The sequence below is a fragment of the Bubalus bubalis genome, chromosome 4 (assembly GCF_019923935.1).
Source record: "Bubalus bubalis isolate 160015118507 breed Murrah chromosome 4, NDDB_SH_1, whole genome shotgun sequence".
Taxonomy (NCBI): Eukaryota; Metazoa; Chordata; class Mammalia; order Artiodactyla; family Bovidae; genus Bubalus; species Bubalus bubalis.
The window spans coordinates 88,938,253-88,948,736 of NC_059160.1; the positions used below are offsets into that span (position 1 = coordinate 88,938,253).

Sequence of the window (10,484 nt, forward strand, 5' to 3'; positions counted from 1 at the left end):
TGTTGTGCTATGTCTCTAATAACAAACTTTATACTAGCTTTTACAGTTTTCCTCCTTGAGAGATGCATTTTTCAATGGGGGCAACTTTGCTTCTAGCCTCTAGCCCCTGGTGGGCTGGCAGCTAGGATTTCTGGTTTTCATCCAGCTACCTAGGTCCAATTCCTGGGAGGGAATTATGATCTCATTTCAAGCCACTGCTCACTGCTCACTTCTGCCTCTCCGAGATCACATTCATATAGAGATAAAAAGCTGCAGAATAGAGAATAAGATTCGTTTTGTTACTGTTTACAGGACTTGACCTACATGGACAGATGAAAGAACAAACGATTCCTGCACCAAGAAGTTTGCAACTACCACCATGCCTCTCTTTCACCTTGCCTTTAAAAATGCTTTGCTGAGAGCCTTTAAAGGGTTCAGGGTTTGGGAAGCATGAACCACCAATCTCCTTGCACAGTCCTGCAATGAACTTTTCTCTGCTCCAAACTCCAATGTTTCTAGATTGTTTGGCCTCACTATGTGTTGGGTACACAAACCTGCATTTGGTTACATTTTCATTTCTACAAGTATCCATGTGCCCATGTTACTCACATTTAAAAATAAAATAAATAGCAATCCCCTCTCAACTCTGTTGCCTTCATCCCTATCTCTCTCCTATCTGTTAAAGGGATTCTCATAGAGGGTAAAGGTGATTCACCATCCAGGTACTGTCGAGAAACAAACATGAAATAAAGACACAGCAAAAAGAGACATTGCCTTTAAAAGAGAACAACAGATACATAAACAGGTAACTATTATATCCAATAGTGTAAGTTCAATTTCAGACTCAGTGCACAGAGTACTAGTAGAACTCCGTTCAGTTCAGTTCAGTCCCTCAGTTGTGTCCGACTCTTTGTGACCCCGTGAATCACAGCACGCCAGTCCTCCTTGTCCATCACCAACTCCCGGAGTCTACTCAAACTCATGTCCATTGAGTCGGTGATGCCATCAGCCATCTCATCCTCTGTCGGCCCCTGCTCCTCCTGCCCCCAACCCCTCCCAGCATCACAGTCTTTTCCAACAAGTTAACTCTTCGCATGAGGTAGCCAAAGTATTGGAGTTTCAGCTTCAGCATCAGTCCTTCCAATGAACACCCAGGACTGATCTCCTTTAGAATGGACTGGTTGGATCTCCTTGCAGTCCAAGGGACTCTCAAGAGTCTTCTCCAACACCACAGTTCAAAAGCATCAATTCTTTGGCACTCAGCTTTCTTCACAGTCCAACTCTCACATCCATACATGACGATTGGAAAAACCATAGCCTTGACTAGATGGACCTTTGTTGGCAAAGTAATGTCTCTGCTTTTCAATATGCTATCTAGGTTGGTCATAACTTTCCTTCTAAGGAGTAAGCGTCTTTTAATTTCATGGCTGCAATCACCATCTGCAGTGATTTTGGAGCTCCCCAAAATAAAGTCTGACACTGTTTCCACTGTTTCCCCATCTATTTGCCATGAAGTGATAGGACAAGATGCCATGATCTTAGTCTTCTGAATGTTGAGCTTTAAGCCAGTTGATGATAGATAATAAAATAATTTGGGTGGGGAACATCAGAAAAAACTTATTTAAAGCAATGGACTTAGTCTCAAGGGATAATTCTTCAACTAATGCCTCTAGATTCTTCCATCCTAATTGTGTTGATACAGTTTGGCACTACAGATGATGTCTTTCTCTTGAAACTTTGCTTTTTCAAAAAAAACACATTTTTTTATATGGACTGTTTTTTAAAAGTCTTTATTGAATTTGCCACAAAATTGCTTCTGTTCTGTTTTGCTATTTTAGCCACAAAGCATGCCAGATCTTAGCTCCCTGACCAGAGATTGAACCCACACGCCTTACAGCGGAAGGTGAAGTCTTAACACCTGGACCACCAGGAAAGTTCAGAGACTTTGCTCTTTGAATCTCCTGGCTCTGTCTCCTGATTCTAAAGACAACTCCACCAGTCTATTTGCAGTTTCCACTTTTTAAACTACCTCTTTAGGTGATGCTATTCCCCTTGTATCTGTCCTTGGGAATCTTATTTTAATACCCTTCATTCTTTCCTGGTATTACAGTTGACCCTTGAACAATATGGGTGTGAACTACATGGGTTCTGCATGAACTACATGCAGATTTTTGTCACTAGGTACTACTACAGTAGTATACAATCCCCATTTGGTTGAATCTGCTGATGTGGAACCAAGGCTATAAAAGGCCAAATATACTAGTTTTTGGACTTCCCTGGTGGCTCATATGGTAAAGAATCCTCCTGCAGTGCTGGAGACCTGGTTCGATCCCTGGGTTCGGAAGATCCCCTAGAGGAGGGCATGGCAACCCACTTTACTATTCTGGCCTGGAGAATCCCCATTGACAGAGGAGCCTACAGTCCGTGGGGTTGCAAAGAGGAGGACATGACTGAGCAACTAAATACATACTGATTTTCGACTGTGGGGAGGGTTTGTTCTCCTCACCCTTAACTCCACTTTTTTCAAGGGTCAACTGTGTATTATTCACCACCATGATTTCTACTACCAGAGTACGTTCAATTATACCCTCAAGCAATAAATATTTATTTAAATACCTATTATGGCATCCCCATACATTATACACAATAATAACGTGAAACTCTTCACAGTTCTTCTGTTTGATGCCTGGCTGGTGGCATAAATTAAATGGTGAACATCAGAAAAATGTAAAGCATGAATACCATGCTCTGCAATGGTCTCATCTTCTATAAGCCAGTTTCATTTCCTCATTTAAGAAAAAAAAAAAATGTTAATCCAGATCGAACTTCTGCAAGCATGTTTTAACTCTGAATAAATCTGTGTTGTAGGAAAGCAAGATATTAGCACTTCTCTTCACAAAAATAAAAGAGGCCTCAGGTCTGTTCAAGAAATATATGGTTAGGGATTGCCACTTACTTCATGGCACCATTCATAGTTTTACAACTATTTATTATTTTTTCTAATGGATAATTAGCCATATAAATTTTTATTGTTGTTTCAGTTGTTTCTTACGGGATAATACACATATTCTTAATTTATGTATTATCAGCATTGATATTCTATGCTAATCAGCATAATCAGCCTAATCAGCATTGATATTCTATGACTTCATTACTTATATATGATCACTTATACGTCCCACATTCTGTTTCACTTCACACTATTCAATGTACAAATGTACAATATCCAATGATAATGAACTTACAGCATTATATTTTAAAAACTTATATAAAGACAAAAACAGAAGTGAGTAAAGTAGAACCACCCTGGATTAACTGGAGGATTGAAAAGTAATCTCATTCACCTAACCCTTCCTTTCTCCTACTCTCAACAGTGAAAGTGAAAGTGAAAGTCGTTCAGTCCTGTCTGACTCTTTGCAACTCTTTGCAACTGTATAGTCCATGGAATTCTCCAGGCCAGAATACTGGAGCGGGTAGCCTTTCCCTTCTTCAGGGGATCTTCCCAACCCAGGGATCGAACCCAGGTCTCCCACATTGCAGGCGGATTCTTTACCAGCTGAGTCACAAGGGAAACCCAAGAATACTGGAGCGGGAAGACTTTCCCTTTTCCAGGGGATCTTCCCAACCCAGGGATCAAACCCAGGTCTTCCACATTGCAGGCGGATTCTTTTCCAACTGAGCTATCAGGGAAGCTACTCCCAATAAGGCTACATAAAACTGCCATCACTCAACCACCTGTTTCCTTGGCAACTACATAGAAAGAGTTCTTCTCTCCCAAATAGCATCAAGTTCAAAAATGTCAGAAATGTTAAAGGCTCTCATCTCATGTATACCTCTTATTTACAGATGCAATACAGTCATGAGCAACATTTTCCAAACAACACAAAAATCAAGCCCAACTGACTTCTATTACAAGGGGAAATGTTTGCTTCTTAGAAATGAGGTATCAATTTGCTAACATAAAGTCAAATATTAAAGAATGAGTTAGGACTGGATTTAATGTCTCTCAAAGGACAAAATTGCAAAAATAATGCCTATTTCCATCCAGTGAGTTAGTGAAAGTAGCTCAGTCATATCCGACTTTTTGTGACCCCATGGACTATACAGTTCATGGAATTCTTCAGGCCAGAATACTGGAGTGGGTAGCCTTTCTCTTTTCCAGGGAATCTTCCCAACCCAGGGGTTGAACCCAGGTACACTGCAGGTGGATTCTTTATCAGTTGAGCTATCAGGAAAGCCCCTACTTTCCATCTAGGAGGGCTTAAATGAATGACAAGAAACATGTATTATTTATCATGAAGCCCATCATCTGTCAGTACCAAGTACACAACAACAAAATGAGGGAGTACTCGATGAATAAATATCTGTTGACCATACATGGTGTTAATTAAATTAAGAGATATGTATGTCCTCTGTGTTTTTTCAGTTCATTTCAGTTCAGTCGCTCAGTCATGTCTGACTCTTTGCGACCCCATGAATCACAGCATGCCAGGCCTCCCTGTCCATCACCAGCTCCCGGAGTTCACTGAGACTCACGTCCATCGAGTCAGTGATGCCATCCAGCCATCTCATCCTCTGTCATCCCCTTCTCCTCCTGCCCCCAACCCCTCCCAGCATCAGAGCCTTTTCCAATGAGGTACACCTTCGCATGAGGTGGCCAAAGTATTGGAGTTTCAGCTTTAGCATCATTCCTTCCAAAGAAATCCCAGGGCTGATCTCCTTCAGAAAGGACTGGTTGGATCTCCTTGCAGTCCAAGGGACTCTCAAGAGTCTTCTCCAACACCACAGTTCAAAAGCATCAATTCTTCAGCACTCAGCCTTCTTCACAGTCCAACTCTCACATCCATACATGACCACAGGAAAAACCATAGCCTTGACTAGATGGACTTTTGTTGGCAAAGTAATGTCTCTGCTTTTGAATATGCTATCTAGGTTGGTCATAACTTTCCTTCCAAGGAGTAAGCGTCTTTTAATTTCATGGCTGCAGTCACCATCTGCAGTGATTTTGGAGCCCAGAAAAATAAAGTCTGACACTATTTCCAATGTTTCCCCATCTATTTCCCATGAAGTGATGGGACCGGATGCCATGATCTTCATTGGGACCGGATGCCATGATCTTCGTTTTCTGAATGTTGAGTTTTAGCCAACTTTTTCACTCTCCTCTTTCACTTTCATCAAGAGGCTTTTGAGTTCCTCTTCACTTTCTGCCATAAGGGTGGTGTCATCTGCATATCTGAGGTTATTGATATTTCTCCTCGCAATCTTGATTCCAGCTTGTGTTTCTTCCAGTCTAGTGTTTCTCATGATGTACTCTGCTGTTGGGGGCCAGAGTGAGGCACTCTGCCCATGGCAAAGGTCATGAGGAAGGAGGCTTGGCATACGCAAAGGCGGGATCGAGCCTCAGGAGTCCCCCTGGAAATCCTTGAGCATCTACCCCCATAACCAGAGCCTGCCTGCTTTACTACTTTGTGCTCCCACCTACACCTCTGACTTTACGGGGGGCTGTCTCCCACCACCTCTTTCAGAGAAGGAGTTAACTTAGAGCTCCAGTTAATAATAATTCCTGGACGTGACTAGAGTGTTTTAACCTACAAACTCCTCTGAAGATTCTCTAGCCTGCTGACAGGCTTGTCCGGCCACATGTGATTGCTCACAGCCTCCCAACCGTGAGAGGCATGAGATGCTTTAAACCTTCTAAAAACAGGTTCCTTAGAAAAGTTAGAAAGCTATTAGTATAAGTATAATGGGCTGATTAGAAATTGTATTGGTGAAGGGTTTTTCATTTGTTGAGCCAATGTTTGTTGCTAAGTCTCCATATCCCCTGCCCTTACACACATTAATGAATACATAGAAGAAATAAGTATTAACCTTTGATATTAATCACGTTCGACCTTAGGCTAAGTAAATTCTTTCCTTAACTAAAACCCACTACACCCTCACCCTATAGGAATGTAACTTATTTGGGTGGCGTCTGTTTTAAGAATAATCACCCCTGGAGAAATAAGTGTCCTGGTTGACTGACCGCTGTCACAAGGAGAGGGTCATAAATTGTCAGCAGGCCCCCTGGCCAGAAGATGATGTAACACCCCTAAGACCTCTGTATACATTTGTATGAAGCACCTGACTTTGATAAAAGTCAGGACTGCTGACCCCGCGTGACTTTTGCATAACATCTCGGTGTATAAAAGTAGACCATGGAAAATAAAGAATTGGGATCAGTTCCTCGAAAGACTGGTCTCCCCATGTCTCTCTCTCTCTCAAACTCTGGCTGAGTCCCCATCCAGAGCGCGGAACCCGCCATGCTTACTAATTATGCCTGGGCTTCTAAGATCCGACGGGGGAGGCCTCAGTGTCTCCTCTCCTTCCGGAGAACGGAAGGACGCCTGTGGCCTATGTAAGTGGTGCAAGCTTCTTGTCTTGAAGTTTTATTGGTCTCCCGCGTAAACCAAGCTACTCAGCCTCTTTTCTCCACTGAATTTTCCTACTGAGCTATCCTCATTCTATTACTCTTTACATCTCTAATTAATATCTAATTGAAGCTATTGTATCCTGATCCTCGCCGATGCCGTCCCCGCTTTGAATACCCTGGATCAGCTGGGGCTGGACCCCGGCACTCTGCATATAAGTTAAATAAGCAGGGTGACAATATACAGCCTTGACGAACTCCTTTTCCTATTTGGAACCAGTCTGCTGTTCCATGTCCAATTTTAGCTGTTGCTTCCTGACCTGCATACAGGTTTCTCAAGAGGCAGGTCAGGTGGTCTTGTATTCCCATCTCTTGAAGAATTTCCCACCGTTTATTGTGATCCACACAGTCAAAGGCTTTGGCATAGTCAATAAAGCAGAAATAGATGTTTTTCTGGAACTCTCTTGCTTTTTCCATGATCCAGCGGATGTTGGCAATTTGATCTCTGGTTCCTCTGCCTTTTCTAAAACCAGCTTGAACATCAGGAATTTCACGGCTCACATATTGCTGAAGCCTGGCTTGGAGAATTTTGAGCATTACTTGACTAGCATGTGAGATGAGTGCAATTGTGTGGTAGTTTGAGCATTCTTTGGCATTGCCTTAGTTGTATGCAAATCCATTCAAATGTTGATAATGTGATGTAACATATCTCAGATAAGAAATCAAAAAGAAATGTCTAAATTGACTTTAGACATTCTAATAGCATATGACAGAAATTATTAATACTAATTCATTATATTCTTAAGCTATTAACTTTTTAACATAGTATTTAAAAATTCATTGTATGCTTGGACTATAGAAACTCTACAAAACCAAGGCCCAATAATTTTCCAATGTGGGGTTATCTCCTCTCATTTAATCAATGTAAAGGACAATCTTGATGTATAAAGAAAAACTCTCATCTACACTAGAAAATGACCTGGCGTTCAGTGATATGTCATACCTCATAGCTACTGAGAATTCCTAAAGGGCCTTCACAGTCTTATGTGGTCATTAGGAAAATCTCTCTTTTCCAGCAGATTAGTTTTTTTAATCCATTTCTTATTCTCCCCTTTTCAGTACCAACTAACCTTGGTGGCTCAGGTGGTAAAGAATCTGCCTACAATGTGGGAGACCCAGGTTTGATCCCTGGGTCAGGAAGATGCCCTGGAGAAGGAAATGGCAACCCTCTCCAGTATTCTTCTCTGGAAAATCCCATGGACAGAGGAGCCTGGTGAGCTACAGTCCATGGGGTCACAAAAGAGTCAGACACAATTAATGACTAACAACCTAATAATAGCTTCTTCCAGGCTTTCAATGATTGCCTTAAGTGAGAAATTTCAACCATGGCCCTGAAGAGGATCCTGTGTGCCTCCTAATAAAGTTGACTTTCTGGTTAACTGAAAACTGTGAGCTTAGTGAGTCCAAAGTTTGGCATCAGACCGAGACTTCAGAGAATACAGGGCAGTGGCCTAGCTTCCCCTGGGTGCCTGACCCAACCCCTCTGTGACCGCATGAGCACAGATGGCCTTCTGATTGGTTCCACAAAAAGTTCTTTAATAGCATTTAGAATCACAAAGGAAATAAATGAAAAGAAGGCACATTACTGTACTTGATGTTATAAGAGAAGATTTTCAAGAAATGTATGTGAGTTGTACAGAATTTGAGCTTCTTTAGTGAGATTGTTTTTCTCCTTTCATATAGTGGCCAGTATTGCAGAATGATGCTTCTTTAAGATATACAGAAGAATAATCCAGAATCTGTGATATTTCCAATATTGAGAAGTCAAACTACTCAAATGCCCATTATTCATTGGCAACAAAAAGAAAAGGCCATCTGGTATATCAAGTATCAAACTCCTGTGACAGGGGTACTCCTATGGAGAGACTTTACCACAGATGTGTCAGCCTGTGAAAGGAAAGACAGAAAACTCTGGAGCTATTCCCACCCAAAATATCAAAAACCCAGTAATATCCTCCTTCATTTTCTGATGGTCCCATATTTTCATTCTTGGAAAGTTCTCTATGAGTTTTAATCTGCTGATGACCCTCTCCTCCACTCCTAACCACAGTCACTTGATGACACATTCCATTCATCAAAAGTCTGAGGTTCCTACTATGCCCATCCCTGGCTGCTGAGCTAGAGATGGTAACTTCCCACTCCTTGGAATGGTACCTTCCTTGGAGGGTACCCAGGTATCACTATTTTCCCAAAGATGCGATTGTTCCAATTGTTTCGCTGCCTTGCACAGCTTATCAGATTTCTCTCTTCCCTCCATGCATAACACTGAGGGCCAGTATATCTTACAACCTGGGCATAAATCCTCTCATTGCAGAAAGCTGACACCTGGAATGAGGTGTCACAGATAGATACTAGATTTCTAGGGCCACTAATTTCCCCCAATTGGCAAGAATTCCATTAGGGTGATGGCAGGAAATATTTTATGCTACTTAAACAGATCTGATTCCCATGGAGGCAGTGTGAATAGTGAGAGGGAGCATAGGAGCAGACAGCTCTGAGAACAATCTCCAGTGGATGAAGTTGTCTTCAGTCTCTGACTAATTCTAACATTTCTATCTTTCTCTGCTGATCAAATACCTCCCTCATGCACATAAAGTCTGAATTTGCCCCTAAGCTCTGAGGTCTCTTGAGCCAACCTGTTCAGACTGACCCTACACACACACACACCAATAATGCATGAATTCATTCCAAAAATGTCTATAAACAACTACTGTGGGCAAGGCTTGTCTAGAACATCTCTGAAATTCTCTTTTCACAAAGTTTACGCTTCACCATGATCAACTGCCCCACCCTTCACTTTCCATAATTTTCTCATATTTTCACTCTTGTAAACAATCAGACTCCACCTCTCACAGTTCAGCATGAAGTGAAGCCAGTATTGTCCACTTGGTAAGTAAATAAAAACTTGTAACTGAATGCTTTGATCCAGAATTGAATGGAAAGTCTTTATCAGGGTTTAAAGAAACTGACTACATCTGTGTAAGGTGTTGTCTAGGATGGGGAATTTAGGATGCCTCCTTTCTCTGTGATACCCTCTAAATCACATCATGCAGTAGTTGATGTCTTCATGCACAGTAAGTATGGATGCAAGAGAAGAGAGAAAAGAGTTCTCCAGAAATACCACAGTGACTAAATACAAGAGATTCCAGACATATTCTTACCTATTGTGAGGCCCTGAGTCTGCCATGGACACTGTGGTCAGATCTCCCTGACCTCCCTAAATAAAGGTGGAATGGTGAACACAATTTTCAGGATAGGTTGAAAATATCCAAATAATTGAGGTACTTTAAATTAGTTAAGCTTTGCAAAAAAAAAAAAAAAAAAAAAAAACTAAGTCCAATTCATTATTTTAATTTGCTTTAATAGGTTTCATGAGAAAGTTTTGCTTTCAAAAATATTTACATATTTATCCATGCAGCATCCTCAAAAGTAAATTATTTAGTTGCCAATGCTTCATTAATACTGGATCCAGGTTTCACAGATACACAAAGGTAAGCACTGCACTGTTTGTTCAGATCCCCAGATAACTTTCACTAATTTAAGATGGGCTTAAGCTGATAGCTTTGTTAATGTGATCAGAATTTAAGCTTCTCCTGATTATTCAGCTTATGATCATAGATTGCTGGCAAGGACAGAGTGACCAAAAACAGGTGCTCCGTGGAAAAAAAAGCAATTTTAACATTTTTATGAATTCAGAAAGTTACCTTGAGTTAGAGGGTAGAGTGCTAAACAAAAGAAGAAAACTGGTCAGTCAGCCTAAAATGACCAAGACAGGCAGGAATCTTCATATTCGAGACATGCCCTAGTACATAGAACTATGAATTAGGATTCAAAATTATCCAGAGTATAGCATCCCTTCCCAAATGTACTGCTCACCATCCTGATCCTCATGAACAACTAAGTGAGACTAAGGGCAAGAGGATGAAAGTTATGGTTAAGAAAAAACTGTAGTAACATTTCACCCAACTCTAAAAGAGCAATAAAGAAATAATGCACCCATATCAAAACTGGAAGGAGCTTCTTCCATTATTGCAAAAGG

At 41.2% G+C, this 10,484-nt stretch overlaps 1 non-coding gene across 1 annotated transcript; it reads left to right on the forward strand.

The window, feature by feature from the left end:
• Window positions 1-2,838: 2,838 nt before the first annotated feature.
• On the forward strand, window positions 2,839-2,960 carry LOC112584836. Its single transcript, XR_003109231.1, has one exon. It is a non-coding gene; the product is annotated as a U6atac minor spliceosomal RNA (small nuclear RNA).
• Window positions 2,961-10,484: the final 7,524 nt, after the last annotated feature.